At 39.1% G+C, this 20,101-nt stretch overlaps 1 protein-coding gene across 7 annotated transcripts in view; it reads right to left on the reverse strand.

Annotated features, from left to right (window-relative positions):
• Positions 1 to 20,101, reverse strand: part of TENM4 (teneurin transmembrane protein 4) — a 1,535,416-nt gene that overhangs the window by 477,995 nt on the left and 1,037,320 nt on the right. The gene's annotated exons all lie outside the window — the stretch shown is intronic.

Here is a 20,101-nt window from a genome sequence, read left to right on the forward strand (position 1 = left end):
AAAGATATCCCTGCACAAAGGTCATGGGTTAACAGTAGAAGTGGTAAATGTAAATTACAGATATGTAGACTTGGTAAGAATGGTCTCACTCCCATAGGACAATGAGAAACTAATGTCTGGTACAAAAGGGATACTTAAGAAAAAGCTCTAAGTTTTCTCTTGACTCTGAAAATGCCTCTGCCAATATGAAGGTCTGAACAAGCTATTTTAAAATTGTGAGTCTCATGTCTGTTTTGCTTAAAAAGAAAACGGCAACAGGAACAGCAACTCGTTTATAGACATTATTTAAGTTCAGACATAACTGTGAAAGTACCTTGCAGTTGTGGGATAATTAAGCATCACAACAGCACTTGAATAAATTTTATCATTATCAGTTTTGGAAACAGGGAAAGTATATACACAAGAAAGATAAGATCAGAAGTCTGGCATCCATGGACATGTTAAAATCAATACTTAGGGTTCATTTTTTAGACTGGGTGCCCAATTGTTCAGCAAGTTCATTGCCGTAGTGTGGAAAACAGGATTTCCCCTAAAGTGAGATTACTGCACTACTCTATAAAAATGGCAAGAATGTAAAATAGGAATTTCTGTCGATCTAATTAAACTGATCATAGTCTGACAATGCTTCTTTCTTAGCACTGTCAACACCCATTGCCTCCTGTAGAAGCTAAACTAGCTTGGATTTCAGCAGCAAGCCTCTTCTCAGTGCTTCAACATCTTGCTGGCCTCAGTGATCCCAAAAGCTAGTGCTTCATTGTCCCCATTTATCTGAAAGCCAGCATGAACTCTTGCTTGCTGCAACCAGCATCCTGGCTCTCCTGTGAGCAGTCCTGAGCTCTCATACCTGCTCAGAGTATTTTCATAGATTCTTCCTGCTGTGGTGGACTGAATACCACAGGCAGAACTGCAAAATATAGCTAAAGCAGGAGGTAAGCGTTCCTTTGCAAGTTCTTCAAAGCAAGAGCACTCCTGTGGTTTTCTGCTCCCCACCACACTGCAGTTTCAGAGCTGGTTCAGGGCCAAACCTGGCCTAAAAACCCTGTCCTCCACCTCTTTTTTGCTCGTAGGTGTAAAAATTGGCCATGGAGATTAACACAAGTGAAGGCATGTCATCTAACACAGGTCAAGTGTATTTCTGACATTGCCTCATTACGGTAATTTCTGCAACAAGACTTCCATAGACCTGTTGGAGAGAGTCCAGAGGAGGCCACAAAGATAATTAGAGAGACTGAACCCCTCTCCTGTGACAAAGACAGAGGTTGTTCAGCTTGGAGAAGCAAAGGCTTCCGGAAGATCTTAAATCTCCTTCCAGCTCCTAAGTGGGCTACAAGAGAACCAGAGAAGGACTTTTGACAAGGGTATGGAATGACAGGACAAGGGAGAATGGCTTTAAAATAAAAGAAGAGAGATTAAGATCACACATTAGGAAGAAATTCTTTACTATGAGGGTGGTGAGGCATGGTCACAGGCTACCCAGAGAAGTTGTGAATGTCCTATCCCTGAAAATGTTCAAGACTAGGTTGGATGGGGCTTGGAAACTGATCAAGTGGAAGGTGTCCCTGCCCATGCCAGGAGCATTAAAACTAGATGATCTTTAATGTCTCTTCCAATCCCAGTCACCCTGTGGTTCTGTGATTCCAGGCTGCTAAAATACAGTGTGTGACTAAGCTTGCTCTACATGCAAAGGCACGATGGAAAGGCACTGAACAGGCTGCTAAACTAAGAACTCAATTATGAGCACCGGGATATCACTTCTAATAAGTCAGAATGCAAATGGCCTCCCTCTGCCTTGCCACTCTTTGTGGGCCAAAGTACTCGTTTTTGTGTACACACACACCAGGGACCACTCGTCTTAATGACACGGGTGATGAAAACTTGACACTGAGCTCAAGTAATGTGCATTAACAAGGTTTTATCTGCTGCAAACAAATGGCATTTTACCATATTTTTAAGTATTTTTAAAAGATATTCCCTAAAAACCATGAGCTTGTTTTACCAGCATTAAATAAAGAAAGGATCTGGAGAGGCATCTATCTATCCTTCCATCCATCCATCATTAGATGTAATTTAATACTTAATGACATTTGTGATCATCATGCTATGCTTGTAATTGAAAATGAATAATTGAAATTCCAATTACCACAGGGGTCAGTGTAAGGGGAATTCATATAGTAACTTGCTAGGCATATCCTAAATTTGCAGTCATGTTAGGACTGCAAACAATGTGTCTCATTCTTCAATTATTTATTGGGAATTGTCGTCTTAATTTCACTTAGCTACTTCTGCGAACACTCGGGCCATTGTCCTGCAAGGCAGAAAATCTAGACTTCCTTATGCTCATTCAGCATATAGCTGGAGAGTCCTGGATCACCACTCCTGTGTGGCTCCCCCTTGGCATTTGTCCTTATCAGAGCAGCTGAAGGTACCACCAGCAGACTAAGTGCACTTCAATACAGACCACACATCTGTCAGCATGAGGGAAAAGGCAAGAAAGCACAGAGCTGCACAAGACCAAGAATACATAATACCAGTGGAGTTAGCCTTAAATAATCGATCTTGGGCCTCAAACAACATCCAGTGGCAAATCATCAACATAACAAAAGAGGCTCATTTTCAGGCTATTAGCTGCTTGCAGTACAAGGAACTTTTCTGGCTTTCTCAGAAACCTGATCCCCTAATGACTGCAGAAAGGGCAACAGGACAGAAAATAATTACAGTCTGTCAGACAGTCTGGCATTCAACCTTCCACATGGTCCAGCAGACGGTGTCAAAGATTTGACCTCAAGGGGGTTTAAAGCACATTGTCAGAAAATACTCATCTAAATGGTCTACAGAGCATCCTACAGCTGATCAATGTCTTAAGTGAGCAATACTTAGCAGCTGAAATGTGTTTGATTAGTACATCTAACCCCTGATTGATTGGTTTTCTAAATAATTAATTGCCTTGTTCGTGGGGGAACAAAATAAAACTTTAATAAGTGACAAGGATCTCAGTTTCTCTGTAGCAGGCTACAAGAACGTTAGCTCTGCTTTTCACTGGTCGACTTAAAATTCATATATGAAACCACTTGTATATTTGCATCCATAGCTGCAGAATTTCACTGCTTTCCTAATACTCAAACATGCGGCTTAGTGGAAATTTCCCTTCAACTTGCTTCAAGGCCAGGAATTTTACATATTGCTTTCACTTGCCTTTCAATCCATCTGATCCTTCCAGAAAGATATGACTGGTTTAGGCATTAAACTCCGAACACATGACTTTAAAAAAACGGTATGAATGCAATAAATTATAACTAATCTTGTTTTTTTGATTAGGCTGCTGATCAATTTACATTGGACCTCTGTGTACAGGCAAGTCTCTCTTGGCTTTTCTTTGAACCAGTAGAAGCAGGTATCTCCAGAAGGCAACTTATTAGACCAGGTCATGGAGTGGAAATAGAATCATGGAACGACTAAGGTTGAGAAAGATCTCTAAGATCATCGAGTCCACTCATTAGGCCAGTCCACTGCCAAGTCCACTACTAACCCATATCCCCGAGTGACATATCCACATGCCTTTTGAATACTTCCAGGTATGATGATTCCACCACTTATCTGGGCAGCATATTCAAATGTATGAAACTGATCTCATCTGTCTTTAGATGCATCTCTTTCAAGTGCCCAGGTTCGTGAAATGACTCCTACCCAATGTGTGAGGCTCTGTGTACTTAGATCAAAAAGGTGCTGAGTGCCTCTGACATCCCACTGCAGTTTCAGGTTCACAGGTAGAAGGAGACACGCAACCTGTGGTAACCAGCTCCAGCAAGAGGTTTATATACAGTCCTTTGTTAATAAAGTCTGGAGGCACTGATTCTTTCTGCAACTACAGTCTGGTTTGAAATGCAACTAGCAGGACTGAAATGATTTACATCTCTTCTACAGAGATACTAGGGTGAAGGGCAAAAGATAATCATATCACAGTCTGGTCCTCACTCATCTAGTTATGACCCTCTGGCCTTGTTCAATAAAAGCAAGTACAACTCTTACACTAGAAAAAAAAAGGAATGGAAGTTTTTGGCAGAATTACCTGGAAAAGGCTCATCTGAGCATACATATTGCCCTTCTGTGACTAAGGATCTTCCTCCTCACCTCCTACCACCAGCAGCAATGAGTGCTCTCAATTCCAACCTTAGTCCACTGCACACTCCCACCAAGACCTAGACTCACCTCTGCAGCAAATAATAATTTCTTAAATATTCCAAAATATTTGTACCTCAGGACATGTATTAGTGCTCTTCCCCATATGGCTCTCAGTTATCCTGTCCTGACTGGTGTTTCTTGGCAGGACTGGATAATAGGTGCTAAAGGCACAGTCACTCCACCAGGGCACTCAGGTCATCAATTTCTAGATGAAGAGGAATCTGCGCCTCAAAATTCAACCAACATCCTTTCCTCTTTACCACAGAAATGCCACCACAGGAGGCAGAGCATGGCCCAACCAAGTGCTAGGTGGTCTTCCATACTGAGCCAGCCACTTCCACTGCAGGTCCATGGCATGAAATAAGTTTTTCTATACTGCAATTTAAACTTTGAAATCTCTTGGTGTATAAATGGCAATGTGTTAAAATGATCTTGGTGTTGTTTGAGCCTGTGCCTTTCTGGGTCAGTACTACCGCACTGCCACACAGGGCACAATGTTGCTATTAGTGTCAGATTTATAAGGACCATCAGTGGGTGAAGTGTTCTTAGAGAGGCTTTTTAAACAAACCTGATTTCAGCTTATGGAACCAGACCATCATTATGTCTCTCACCAACCAAAGAATGTGTGTTTACACAAGAGGAGGCCACGGGTCAGAGGCAGAGAGCAGAAGCACAGACAGTGCAAATCAATATTTTTAGATAGTTTACTGTTAAATAAACTGCAAGACCAGGCCCAGCTGGTTTGCATCAGCTTCACTGCTCTTAGTAACAATGCAAGAAGGACTGTTTACTCGTATCGCAGTTATGGATCTCGGCACAGTCATCTCCATAAACAGCTGCCTGGAAAACCTCACATCTTCTCTAACTAGCTACTCATCGAGAATGTGGAAGAGGTATACAGCTTCTTGGCTTACAAATAAAGCAATTAAAGAGTAATTTAGACATCAGACTAAGGTCAAATATTTAACTTCTCAGAGTCTTTGAATAATCAAGGACTGCTGGGTATCAAACAAGTCATGGGATTGGAATAACCTGATCAAGAAATGCAGTTCTTCCCTCTCCTGATGCTCAACCCGAGGTCTTGCCTCTGGATGCCAAGTCCCATCCCTCCTGTGCACAGCAAAGGCCAAAAGGCAAAAATCTTGCTAGCAGACAAACAGAAACAGATACCAGTCTCTTAGCTGACAAATCCAGGAAACCTTTTCTTATTTTGCTGCAAGGTTGGCTGTAATGACATGGTGGGTTGGAGGAGCTGCCTTCGCTCTGCTGCAGAGGGCAAAAGGAGTTTGAGCCCAGTCACAAGAAATGTCAGGCAGAATAAATTTGCTGCCTGGCTTGGCAGTGACAGCATCAGGTTTTTCACCTGTTTCCCTGTGAGTCATGTCCAACTTTTGGACATGCATTTCCTGTGTATCCAACACAGCCTAAGGTGGGAAGTAATGAGAGGCTTGGTTTTGACATGTGTTGATGTACATAGCACAGTTGCCTAGCACAGGTGCTGGCTTGCACATATTTCTGCTCACTGGAATTGTAAGTCAATGGGGGCTTCTGGCTCAGCAGCCCTCATGTGGAACTCTCCACTCCAGGCTCTGAATTCTGCCAATACTCTGTACAGTTTTCATGAATACATTAAATACCTATAGATCATCTATCTTCTGTGAGAACACAGCTAAAGAATTGCAAAAATTTGAATTTTTTTAAACCAGTGAAGATTACAACGAGGTTTATTTTAGCCTCTGAGCTGTCATGCCTGCTTCCTCCCTTCTTAGCTTTCATATACTACTTTTTAAGGTTTAACCTTTCATTTACTTTCTTCCTCTTTGAAGTACTCAGAAAATACTTTTTCATTATTTACCAATTAAGGCACAGAAACTCAAAGGAACAATCAAGTTACTGAAAGGCGAAAAAAATAGAAATATTTCATTTTCTTCGAAAGCAAAAAACTTTTAAAATTATGTTTTAAATCGTCTTTTAAATCATAATGGTAAATGTTGATTGAAAAGCTCAATTCCACAACACTCCAATGGACATTTGATTAAAATTTAATATAGTCAGAATATGTGTGTGATGGCTGCTTTTTTACCATTATTATTAAGAGAAAATATTTATACTATAAAAGAATATAAAATTCCTCATGGAATAGTATTATTACTACTTCAACTCTGCTGCACCAAGCATTCTCCTTATTCATGTGTATTACACTACTTAGTTAAATTCAATAATCAAACTTTATTCCCCAGCCAACAGCTTATTGACTGCTGCTCTGCTGGCTTTTTGTCATGGCTGTCTTCATTGTCTTTTGATTTTCCAGTTTTCCCTGTATATTTTCAGGGCAGCATTCCCATACACTGGACTTAATTCATGAGGTCACTCCTACCAGCACAGGTTTGTCATGAGGATAGACTTTGCCTCAGGTTTATAATAAAGTATTAGCATATTTCACTGCAAAATAAAAATATCACCCACTATCATTATCAGTACTGCACACTGCAGCCAGTGTTTATGTTGCTGAAAGGGTTTTGCCGGACTCTGGCTTCCCTTTTTGATTCACAGGTTGAATCCCAAAAAATCAAAAAGCAGCAACTATATCTTGGATTGACTTGAGGGAGCTTGCTTACTGTTTCCCCTTTCACAAGAAAAGCAGCTGCAAAACTGAACACGGAAGAAAAAAAAACAAAAACACAAAAACAAACCACAGAATGGGATCAACAGGAAGATTTTGCTTAGACAGATATATCACATTTTCCTTTGTGGATTTTTCCTTGGTTCCCTTGCATTTTTATTTCTTTAGGCCAGCAGGCTTAAAACAACACAGTTTCTAACAAGCCAGCAAAATATTTTATGTCAATGTTTTTCTAGTTTCCATTTTCTTTTCTCTGGGGGAAAGTAGTGTTAAAATATATAGACATCACACCTTCTATACAACAAACAAACAAATAAACTAATCTGAAATACTGTACGTTTGTATGGCCATTAACCATAAGATCAGAGCATATCATTAGCAAGGAATCAAGGCTCACACACACTCAGTACAGATTTGTTCTAGCTGGCAAAAAAAGGATGAACTTACAGTAACAGTTGTCTTCTGACACTTCCTCTGTATAGTCATTGTCAAGCTTTACTTTCTGCAACCTCTCTTATGGATTTTCCACTACAGCACAATCTCCTGTGTCATGTCTAGAAGTCTACTAAATATATTCTTTTTTTCTTTACTACCTGTTGAGACCATGCATAAAATTTAATCACAGTTATCTACAGAAAGAGAGCAGAGGATGTCACTAAAGACAGTATGTCCCCTTGACACTGCCCACATTCATGACTTAAAAACTGCAATGATTTGGTTTATCTCAACTTGAGTTTCCTAGGTTTGCCAGCCCTTCTCAACCTGAGCATCTATAATCCTTCAGAAACTCTCTCTTTGCTTTCCAAGACATGGACAATGGTACCTTGCATGGTTCCTTACTCTTTTATGCAGAAACATACTGACCTAAACTTTCACAAAAGAAATAGATTTAGGTTCAAACCTTGCTCTGCAAAAAGAGTTGAGAAAGGGTTTCTGCTAACACAGGACTTTACTCCTTCTCTGTTAACTGATCTCAGAACCAATTTAAAAGCTGTTTAGAAGGGAATGCTTTCTTTCCTCCTTGTTGAAGTTCTCTCCCTTTGCAGGCAAGAACGCCAGGCAGCCAAGCTACCAGAAAGAATGGGATCATCACTGTGTAGCTGAGTTGTTAGGTGACTAATATCTAGCCCTGATTTTTCATCTGAGGAAGGGTGTCTCTTCTGCACAGTGGAGCAATTTCAGCACAAAGGATAGAGAGAGATCCCATGCAGATAGGAAGGAAAACCATATAATTTTAGTCATTTCCAGTCTCTGTCCAAACTTGTCACCCTGGGCTGCTTTTTATTCCCCAGAGACAAGCAGAGAATTTTACGCATATATTATGTGGTTTTACTTTAGGTGTGTCTTTTGAAATGAACCTGAATGTGCTTGTTTCTTTCTACTGCCTAAAAAAAACAGTCTGTGATGACTGTCTCAGCTGTGAATATTTACATTTGATCAGATGTACCTAATCCAGGCCGGGTTTCTGTCATCTTCCTTTCCAAAATACACTTGCATTTTGTTAAGAAATCTCTTTCATACTATCTCAAAACAAAACCTTTATAAAACCCAGGATAAAATAAATCAAATTAAATCCTCCTGTTCTCAGACATTCATGTCCTAGAATAGACCCTGAATATGCAACCACCACTGTTTGGGCAGCCAGAGGGAGAAACAGACTATAAACAAAACTGAAACACATTTTATTGATTTTTCCCCATGCAAGCTAAGCCCCATGCAAAATCAAAATCAAACACAGAATATCAATAACTAACAACAAGTCAAGTGCATTTTCAAAATAGCTCCCTCTCCATGGTCTAGCGCATTCCTGCAATAAGTCAGATTTAGAAAGATACCTGCAAGTTATGATTTTAAGTGAATTATGTCCATTTAAGGCTTCATTTCAACAGGTTTTCATGCTGATGACCTTGACAGAATAAAGGAATTTACATTATCCAAAAGCTTTTAACCATGTACAGTTCTCTACTGCCTGTGCATTATAAAGGTAAAATGTTTTCTCTCACAGAAAAAGAGCTATCATGGGACTTGTACTCTTACTCCAACATCTAAACCTTTCTTCCTGAGCTTTTTATACACTTTTCCAGCTTACAGAGCTATGGTACCCTACATCATCAGAACTCTGGCTCCAAGAATAGACTCACAATTAGGGTTTAACCAAGCAAGATTCAGCAGAAATTGAGGGTAGGTCAGAGATATATAAGGAGACAGTGTGAACATGCATAGGGTAGGATTTATCCCTCATTAAACTTTTGATATTGAGTACACCTTCACAAATCTGAGCTAGCCAGACACAAATCCTCTGATTGTTGATCTGATACTACTAGCTCCTTCCAACTGGGATGAATCCCAGCCTGAGAGTGCATCTTAGGATAGAGCCAGGCTAATATAGCTCATGAGTTGCTGTATCATGACTGTCTTGTTCGTCTAAAATATCTTTGTGCCCAAAGATGCTTGTACTGGCGTGACGTCTTTGTCATGAACTGGATGAATGCCTGACACCGAATAGCTCAAATTGCTATAAAGACACAGTTGTTATCTATGAAGTACAGATCCCTCCAAAACAGTGTGGATGGAAAACTTCTGAAGTATTTCATTACAGTCCCAGACTCTGCATATTGTCTGGGCTGCTTACGTATCTTGCATTTTAAATTCTCTGGATTTTTTTCTTACAAATAAACATCTCAAAGGAAGGACAATTCAATTTACATTTGGTCAGGTTCAAAAGTCACTGTAATTGAATAATAATTTGCCATGAAGTATAGATGTGAGTCCTCATGCTTGCCTCTTGACCTGAAAGGATACGGCTAGTGAAAATGTCTAGCAGATAATTACTGTGAGGCTAACCCTGAGGCTTGGCTATTATGCACAGGTCAATCTCTCTAAGATAATTCCCAGGATAATATTACTGAAGAAAGCGCTCCCCCTGCATAATGCAACACCTGTCTCTGTTTTGAGACTGGGGATGGAGATGGGGGGTTGAGCTTTACCTCTTTTTCTATCTTTTCATTAATATTTCCTGTAGGGCAGGGGACGAAAGCAGAGAAAGGGGAGAGTAAAGGAAAAGTCACTTTGCAACAATGAACCCACGGTGATATTATGTTCATTACTTGTCAGGGCTATGACCAATCACAGAGTGTGTACAGATGAGGAAGACACAAATTCTCAGATTGTGAAACAGGACCAGGTGTTGCAATTGGAGAATGGAAGGGGACTGGTTGCATAACACAAAGCATTTGCTAGCCCAAAATCACTAGCAAAAGGGCCTTGTCAGAGCATATAATCCTTTTCTGGGCATAGGATTATGCACAGCTCACATCATTAGTAAAACACATCTTTTTATGTTTTGACAACACTGTAAAGAGATTGGTGTGCTTCTATTTTGACTGCTAGCAAACCATGTCTCTTTATGAATTCTACTGCAGATGACCAAGAATTAAAATAAACATGTTGGAAAGTGATCTCAGAAGATCACATAAAATCACCATTAGGTCTTCTTTGTGTCAATATGCATTCAGGACTGAGGGGGGAAAAGTCGTAGAATTGAATCATCATCTAGGTTTGGAAAAGACTTCTAAGATGACTGAGTCCAACTACTATTAACCCAGCATTGCCATGCCCCCAAGCACCACACCAAGTGTACAGTTTTGTGTATATATGTTACAGCACATATCTATAGGCAGGTATGCACCGTATTTTAGGCAAGGTCAGGATGCTTCCTGGACTTCTACAGCACTGCAAGGTACATGAGCATGGGATAGACCAGGTCATAATCATGAGCAAGGGTGAGCCCAACCTGCTTTATTCCCCTCACAGAAACTTAGGGCCATAAAAGATCTCTAGAGGTCATCTAGTTCCTCCCCTTGCCCCGAGGCAGGCTAAACTATAGGGAGGTCATGTCTGAGAGATGTTTGGTTAACTTGTTGTCAGAATGATGGAAACTCCACAATAACTGCAAATAATCTGTGCCTGGTCTTAAGCGTCCTCATCACTAAAAATCTTCCCTTTCCAGTGTTTGAAATCCACCCTTGCTATTGGAAGACAAGAAGAAAAGAGCAACAACAGGAAAATGTACAAGAGGGAAAAAAAATAAACATCTAAGGGAGAAAAAGGGGAATAAAAGAAAAAAACCTACAGGGGTCCATGGGTTGATTTGTATTAGTTCAAAATTTTGCAACTGTGAAAGCAGTGCTGAAGGGGAAGTCTAGTGGTCCCAGTGCCAGCAGTAAGAACAATAATTAATAATAATTATGCATCTGGTCAAAGGACAATGGTCCAGTAAGGTTACATGATTAGTCTGATCAGCAACATAGAGGACTGATGGGAAAAGGTATGCAAGGGTCTTAATTAATGCCACTTAAAATGCTATTAATAATGTATGATTAACTACTTAAATATTAATATCATTCATTACCTTCTTTATCTTTGCCATACTGCACAGCAGGCAAAAAAATCTCTGCCTATGACAGTATATAAGTAAAAGTTGTTGGTAGGTTTATCAACCTGTATTGAGAGACACATGATTCCTGACGTTCAGACTTTAATTTTTACAGTTCTCTTTAATTCCATTTGTGTTAATTATATCTTTCAGCACTTTGTCTGAAAGAACTGGGAGTATCTTAACTACTTACTACACTCATTAGTAATTTTTGTATTGTTTCTTGTTTTGCTTCCAGTATTTTTAGAAAAGACAGTTGAATGAGCTGGTTTGTTCTAGAATAGCAACATAGCATGGAACAATTCCAAAAGATACGTTTTCAAATTGGAAACACTTGCAAAAGAGGAAACCAGCTATCAGTCTCGAGTTACTACTACTGTAACTGGAAACAACTTTACAACTAGATTTGTATAATTCACATTATTTTGCCAACACTTTGAAGTTACACTTTCTTCCCTCATTTCTTAAGTCAGCAAGAAACGGTTATTAAAGGCACCTTTTTAAAAAAATGAAACTGTCAAGATGTGGCTTTGAAATCTTTGAAAAGACGCCTGTAACGTATAATGTGCCATAAGCATGTCTATTAAATCATGACTCTTGTGGTTCTAACACAGAAATACCAGAAAAAGAATTCTTTTCACATAGGATCAGTAGCTACACAATAATGGGAAACACTTGGACTGAAAGGTAAAAGTTGGCTAAAGTAAGCTCCTTCCCATCTGCTTGTTATCAGCAGTTATAGGAGCAGAGCAGGTGACCCATAAATATATATATATTTTTTTAACTGACAGGCTTTTGTTTGTGACTGTGTGACAATGAAGGGTATTGTTTTAACTTAGAGATATTGTTCAGGAATTCAAAATTAAACAGCAGCTCTTAAAGAGCAGTGGTGGGAGAAACTGAAATTATTTTCTCGTGTTAGAATGAAGAAAAAAAGCTGAAAAAAATTAGGTCCTCAGAATTTGCCAGGCATTTGCTAGAAAATAGAAGCAGCCTGAAATCAATAGAGAAATTGATCAGCTAACTTCCCCCGTCCCAAGTAAATGAAATGCAAAGAAAAGTAGAAGTACAGGAAAAGACATGAAGAGAAAAACTTTGGGTGCACAAAGAAATCCAAAAGGAGAAGACAGACATTGAAGTACAGTCTATTTAGTATTGAAAGGCACAAATCAAGGATTGAAAGGTAAAGCTGAACACATTCACACTAGCAAAAAGTGTGAATTAGATACTAATTGTGAATACACTTAAGCACACTTGTGTGATGGAACCTCAGTGTCTTAACTTGCCCGGTACATCTTCAGAAGGTAAGAGTTGTCCATAGAAGTTGCTAGGCTCCAGCTGGGAATGAATGAAATTCCATCACCTCCATTAAATGTGAGGTCAAGGTGGAAGAGCTAATGGTTTCTGTGACCTCAAAAATCTTTGAAATTATGAAACCATTAAATTAGGTTACTGATCTAATTGTCCGGGTCACTTGGAGTTGTGGGGATTTTATACAGGCTTTTAATTTAATATATGACTTACTACCAGTTGAGATAGATACAATAATTAACCTTTAGTTATTTTTCAAGACACAGCTTCTCTACAAACAAGGGATTTTTGCAGATTGTAAGTGCTGGTTGGCATTAAGTAACTACAATTTGAAAAAACCCTTCAAAATCCCTTAAAGCCATTCTCTGCACTCTTTTAAATATTTTGTCATCAAGAACATTAGTGAATTGCTAAAGCAATTAAATATTTGTTAATTCGCAATAAAGAAAAATCAACTTATGTAATTATAAGTGAATTAAAAACAATGGAATTAATTATTAATACTAAAGATTGGCATTCTTCCCAGAGCTGTAAGTTTAATTTTACTTGTCTTTTTAAAACTAAATTCCTTCTCTGCAATACATCCAGCAACAATATTGACGCTTGTTTTGTAACCAAGCATTTTGCAGATGAAGGAAACATGGAGCATTCCTGCAGCTCTATACCTTGTGCTCTAGCCCAGTGAATACAGTGATTAAAATTTCTTTAAAATTCAGGTTCTAGGACGATGTTTCTCAACAACAAAGGAAAACCTAAACTAAACCAAATTTTTAAGGAACCTCAGAGAGTCTAGACATGAGATTATATTAATAGATAATCTACTAAACCATGAGGGCAAACCTGTTGAAAATAAGTTTTTCCACTTAAATAAAAGCAAAACTACTCTGTAAAATTAAGACTTAGATATTGAGTTATCCAGGGAAGTGGACACATCATCAAGCTTTCCAGAGTTCAAGAAGCATTTGGACAATGTTATCACGCACACTGTGTAATTCCTGGGGGTGTCCTGTGCAGGACCAGTGTTTTAGTCCATCCCATCAAACAGCTTTTAAAGTCAAACACAGTCCTAATCACCCTATTTTTCATGATTGTCCAGACAAGTTCCCCTTTGAGAATTAATCTGTCACTGTGAATTAAAGGTGTGAATTAGAATAACAAGTATAGAATAACAAGTCTGCTTGGTATCACTCCATGACGGAGTAGCAACTGATTTGTCAATATTCCCTTCTTGTGCTGCTGCTCATTTTAGTGCACATGTGAAACAGAAAGGTAGAGAAGACCAACAGAATTTCTTTTTGGAGCAAAAAATTATCACTGTAAACCAAGAGTGTCTGGGCTGATGCGTGTGTCTCTGCAACTCAGCCTGAACTGCTTTCCCACAGTACTAACGGTATTTTCTCGGGGATCAGTTTCTACCACCAGTGCCTGTACTGTTTCCATACCTTCCTAAAGGAACGTCTGTGGGCAACTGAAGGAGCAAAGTGTTGGCTCCAAGGAGTCGTGATGAGACAGTGACCAGGAGAAAAGGACATGAACTGCCAGGCTTAACAGAGGTTTAAATCAAAGGGAGCCTGTTAAAAAGTGAAAGTAGGCGTTCCATTGCTTTATCTTGGTGTAATCCATACACTCATTTACTGAAAAGCACCTTCTGAACATGGCTAGAAATTCAGCTCCTCTCTTCCCTCAGCCTCCATAACCCTGCTCCCACAGTTCCTACCATGTCACCACCTCTTCACTTCAGCACTGGTCTTGCTCTGCTTGATGTTTCTCTCTTTTGTTTGCCTTCACTCTTACCCTTCTTTTCTGTGCTGTCCCTCTTGGTCAGATATATTTTTTCATCTTTTGTTTTACAAATTAATCTCTTTCAAGTCTGCCTTCAGCATTTTTTCATAGCCAGCAGTGCTGTGGATCTGGTGCCTTTCACTTTGTTCCCTGCCTATCAGCAGCACTAAGGTATGAAGTTTGGTGAAACAAAACCAAATCTGGTGATAGGCCTTGCCAGACAGTAGTTTCATACAATTAAATACTTTTTCAGATTCAGTTTTGTCATGGTTTGCAACTAGTCAAATCCAAACGCCACTTCGTTCTTTACACAGTTATGGAGTGCTCTTCTTAACACCAGCAGAACAGGCATGTGGCTGTATGTATTTCCATGGCAAAATATATGTTGCCTTGCTAAAAGCATATTAGTCCCTCTCTAGAGACCACAGTATTCCAATGTAGCCCAAATATTCATCCTGAATCCTGAAATAACTGGTTTTTTAGAGAGTTTTTTTTGGCAAAACAATTATAGCTGTGGCTTTAAATCATTATAAAATGGATGTGGAGCTGAAGCTCCCCGATGAAATGACAGGACTGTGTTGTACCACCATTGCCTTTTTTCCTGCATTGTGCAGAACCACTATTTGAGGCTTTAAAAAGCTAAGACCATACTTCTTTACCTACATGTCTTTGTCATTTCTGAGGGCAGTTAGTTACCTGTATGGCTATACTTTTTATAGAACTCAGTTTTCAATTAAACTCATTTATGAGTGTCAGAATTCTCTGCACCTTATTTCCTTTACAACAGGGGAAGAACAGCAGCAGTGGCGTAAGAAATACTTATGCTGCTAACAAATTATTCCCACTGGGAAGAGATGTATTTCTTCACTTACAGCTGTATGGTGGAACACCACACTTCTGAAGGACAGAGAACCCTCAGTCAAAATGTACTAACCACGGTCTCACCTAGACTTTTCCTGGTCATGAAAGCCATGAAAGAATAGTCCATTTATTTTAAGATAAAGTCTGAAAATCAGCAGAAATTGGCAGAGGCACTGTGAACACACAGTGACTACACACTGAATTCCATGTTGGTATTGAAAAGTTGAACATACGGGTGACTAATGGAGAAAAAAATAGGTGTTCTACTTTTCACTCTAAAACCAAATAGTATTATCTTAATACTTTGTTGCAAAGTTTGACTCAAGCCAGATTTCTTCTCCTGGAAATTTCTGCCTTCTCAAGCGTCTTGAGCAAAACAGAGCTGATGATGTCCAGTTAACTATCCTTGCTGATACTTGTTGAAATTTTTAAGTCTTTCTGTGTTCTTGATTTATGTATATTTTTAAAGATCTTCTGAAGGGTTCACATTTATTCACATCCCCACTCATGAAAAAAGAGAAGAAAGAACACAAATCTGAGAACTTAAGAACCTCCCAGCAAAATATCTGTCCATGCTCTGTCATACAACTCTACACTACAGTAGGAACATCCAGGTTTTATGTGTGCTGAACTTATCCGTCAGTCTTGCTCTCTGTACATCAATACCCCAGCAAACAGTGTGCCATGTATCACCACCAGATCCTGAAAAAAGACATCTGTTCAATATCAGTGTCCAATCTCCTGAGTGAAAAGACACATTCAGGGAGTTATTATTATCACAAATGTTGTTTATTAATCTGGTGGGCTGTAACGTTTGAATTTAAAATTAATTCTTCTACTTCATATGACTATTGATAGAAAACGCTGTCATCAAAGATACTGTTGCACAGGTTGGAAAGAAGATTGTTTCTCTGTGCCTAATAATTCTTCTGCTAAAGATGCTCAGCAATCCTTTGACCTACACATACTTTGACCTATTGTTACACAACCTGCATGAGGTACTTAAGCTGGATCTTTATGAACTCTTGGTTAAGTTGTGCACCAATGTTTCGAAAGAGCAGCTAAAGCCAGGTGTGAAGCAGTGTGAGGTTAACTGAGTATGACAAACCATAGAATCATAGAATGATATAGGTTGGGGAGGGACCTTGAAGACCACCTAGTTCCAGCACCCCTGCCATGGGCAGGGATACATTCCACTACGCCAGGTTGTTCTAAGTCCTGTTCAACATGGCCTTGAACACTCCCAGGGATGGAGAATGAAGAGGACCTAGATAAGTGCAGTACAATCGACTACAGGAACACTAGCAAATGGAAAATGGCTTAATGTTTCACTCTTCAGTGAAATGGAAATAAATGAAAAAGTCAGCAGGAAATATTACTACAGACATTTACATATGTCCTAAACTTGTTTTTTGAAAAGCACTGGGCATATAAATAAAACACTAAAAATTTCAGCTAAAACATTGGGAACTGCCAGAAGTACCATCACTATGTAATGGAAAGGGAACATCAAATGTTCAAATGTTAAGTATATCCTTATTTTGAGTCCGACTTATTGTAGAGAAAAGGCAAATTAATTGTCTGATGATTTTAGAGTTTGCAGTATCTGGCATCTATTTTTGTAACTAATTAATAATAGGGTAAATGTAATTTCAAAAAGGATCCTCTCAATATACTCCAGGATCTTTTCTGCATATGCTTTTTGAAGCTTTTCTCACTTTCTTGCCTCTTGCACCTATTAATATAGACTTTGCAATTTATCTTCATCAGCAGAAAAATTCAAGGATTGAAAGAGAAGAGTTTCACAATATCTTAGTTAAGATACCAGCTTGTGATTTGTTTGTGTCCCTCCAGACAGACGTCAATTAAAAGAAAAAAAGGGTGAAAAGGGTGGGGGGAAAAACAACAATAGCACAGGATTGATTGACAAGTGCTATCATACAAGATTTCCCTCAAATATTTTATGAAAAGGACACTAGCTTTCATTAAATTCTGTTTTCAAAAGCCATCTCTACTGAAAAGAATGCATTCAGAGGAATTAACTGTTTCTGTCCTGCAGATCATGTACCAAATTCAGAGTTCACCTTCTTGTGGCAGAAGGCCTCCTTCCCTCCTGCCCTATCTGCAATAGGAAGATAAGAAGCAGGTGGAAAGGTCTTGCATCCTTATTATATGCAAAGAATAAAAGTATTTTTACAGGGCTGGGTGCATTTTTAAGAACCAACCTAAAATACATAATTGCTTTATCTGCTGATACACTGAGGATTGTGCTATCTAGCCACACAGGTGTTGAAAAAAAAATCTCAGAAAACTGCTTTAAAGATCTACTTTGCAAGCTTCACAGTAAATCTTCTCCCTGAGAACACCTCCTTAACTATTCTAATAGGATGAAACTTTAAATATCTCCTATCAGCTGAAGTGCAATGGAAGTTGACACAGCAGAAGATCACGGCTCAGACAATCCTCTACTACCAACATCATTCACCCCACATTTGAGTATATTTTACTAAAATACGGTGAACAAGGTTTCATGAAACAGGTGTGAATTTGGAAAGGCAGGAGAAATCCTTTCAACGGGCATCTCACACAGCCATAGCAGGTGGAGCCACCAAAAATGGTACAGATCAGAGTCAGGAAAGACAATACAGTGTGCAACAGAGCAGTGGCCAAGAAAACTGTTTGACAAGCTAGATCCAACTTTGGGCAAACCTTAAAAGAATACACCGTTTAGGAATCCAGCTGTTGTGAGGGTTGAAGAGCCTGAAATTGCTATTCTGGCTCAATGCAGAGTTACCTGTGAGAACAGCATAGATATAATGGCTATTACAGAGCCTTCTTCACAAACCTCAGTCCTGATACACAGACTGGTGATATCCTACCTACAATTCTGCCTTCTTTTAGTGCAGAAACAAGGAGACAAGCAGAAAAACGTGCTTCGCCCACTCATGTCATGGGTAGGAAAAGGAAGCAAGGATAAAAGGATGGAACATAGTGCAGATGAGAAAGCTGGGAGCAGATGGTAGGAGAATTCCAGAGTATGTAAGTGTTGTCTGTATGACCTATCTGTTGGCCGACTGTCTTTGCTTCATGTTGAAGCAAATCACAGTGTTTTGGGAGGAAAATTAAAAAATGGGAGAAGCATTATGGCCCATATCTTGACTCTTCAGGCAGTTTGGATTTGTCTACTATGTCTATCACATTGCTGTTATGAACAGCCTGAGTTGAAGACCCAGAAGGATTAACCTCCTCCTTAACAGGGATATTCTGAAGTGACTGATAACAGTTCCCTTCATTGTTAATGTACAGCAAGTGCAATGACATTACACATGAAGAGAACTTGTAAGGATGGGAAAGCCTCTAGCTAAGAATCTCATCCCACTACTTTAGATGGGTGTATCTGGTGCAGAAAAGACAGTGCTAAATCCCCACTATAAAAGTGATAACTTGGAGAAAGGGAACATCAGCTAATGCTTAGCTGAATCTAAATATGAGTGTCAGCAAATCTATGCAACCTCCTCTCACACTGTTTCAAAGGGCTGTCAGAGAAGGTGGCCTTGTCCTTCACTCTCGGAAGCAAATAAACAGAAAAACACCCTGCTCCACTTAGACATCCAAAGCTACAGAGATGGTTTTGGATGGTGAAAAATTATATTTTCAGATTTTAATTTGAACTTCTGCCTCTGATGGCCTTCCTTCCTAGAATCACAAAATAATTCAGGTTTAACCAGCATCTCTGAAGATCTGTAGTCAAACCTCCATCTCAAAAGCAGGTCCAGATATATTAGGTAGTTCAAGAACCTGTCCCACTCTTTCAAAGTCACCCCATGTAGACATTATCCAACTTTCCCAGTCAACCTGTTAAAACATCTTATTATCTTCATGTGGAAAATCTTCAAAAAATTTGTAGGCCATTCTTCCTTTTTTAACCACTTTGCAGCTATTATAATTTTTTTTTTTTCTCACAAACTGAAGTCACTGATAGTGACCCAAAACCTGAAGCTAGCACAGTGTCAGTCTTTAAATTACTTTCAAAATATTCAGTTTCTAAAGATGTTTTTGGTTTCTAGGTGAGCTCTGTGCCTCATTTCACATACTGCAGTTCTCCCAAAAGGTTTATGTCTGAGGTAAAAATTACCATCCACATCAGCAAATATGTTTTCTTTTGTCCCAGCTCTAAAAATAAAATCAGATTTATCTCTGAGTTTTCTGGCATTTTATGCCTTTTCCAAATCCTGGTCAATTACCATGCAGCAATGCCAACCGTTTATTATAGAAATGATCCATGTCTAATGAAAGAGGTACTGTACTTCTATATTCCAGGGTACTGGAAATTAATTTGCATAGTGGAGGCTGCAAGGGTCTGAGTATGTATCCTGGCCCCATTTTCTGGAAAGAGTACTGCATTAAGGGAAAAAATCGGTAATAAAACTATGCATCTGCTAAAGGGTATTTTTATTCTATTTATCTCAATGTCCTTATGAATGTCAGCCAATTTAATTAATTTCATTGTATAAATGGGTGGGATAGACTGATACAATCTATCAAACTTTTGCAAATCCAGAGTAGATATAAGATTATCACAGCTCAGCCCTGTGTTCTTCACACTAGGCCACACCTCTGCCCTTAACTTTCGACTGCTGAGGAGGACCTAAAACTGAAAAATGATCAGAGAAAACAAACCATGTAGGGTGCAATGTGTGAAATAAGGACACGGTTAGGTGATTATTTCTGATCATCTCCTGTGTCCCTTTTGCATAACAACAGAGATGAACCCTGACATGGAACAACAAGTGCTTTATTTTGTAGTGTGTTAATCTGCAGTCTGAGTAACTTGAAGGACTACCTGAAGCACCGAAAAAAAAAGTCAATTTATTAGCAGGAACCAATAAAAACCATGCTAACTAGTATTC

The sequence above is a fragment of the Sturnus vulgaris genome, chromosome 2 (assembly GCF_052056855.1).
Source record: "Sturnus vulgaris isolate bStuVul1 chromosome 2, bStuVul1.hap1, whole genome shotgun sequence".
Classification (NCBI taxonomy): Eukaryota; Metazoa; Chordata; class Aves; order Passeriformes; family Sturnidae; genus Sturnus; species Sturnus vulgaris.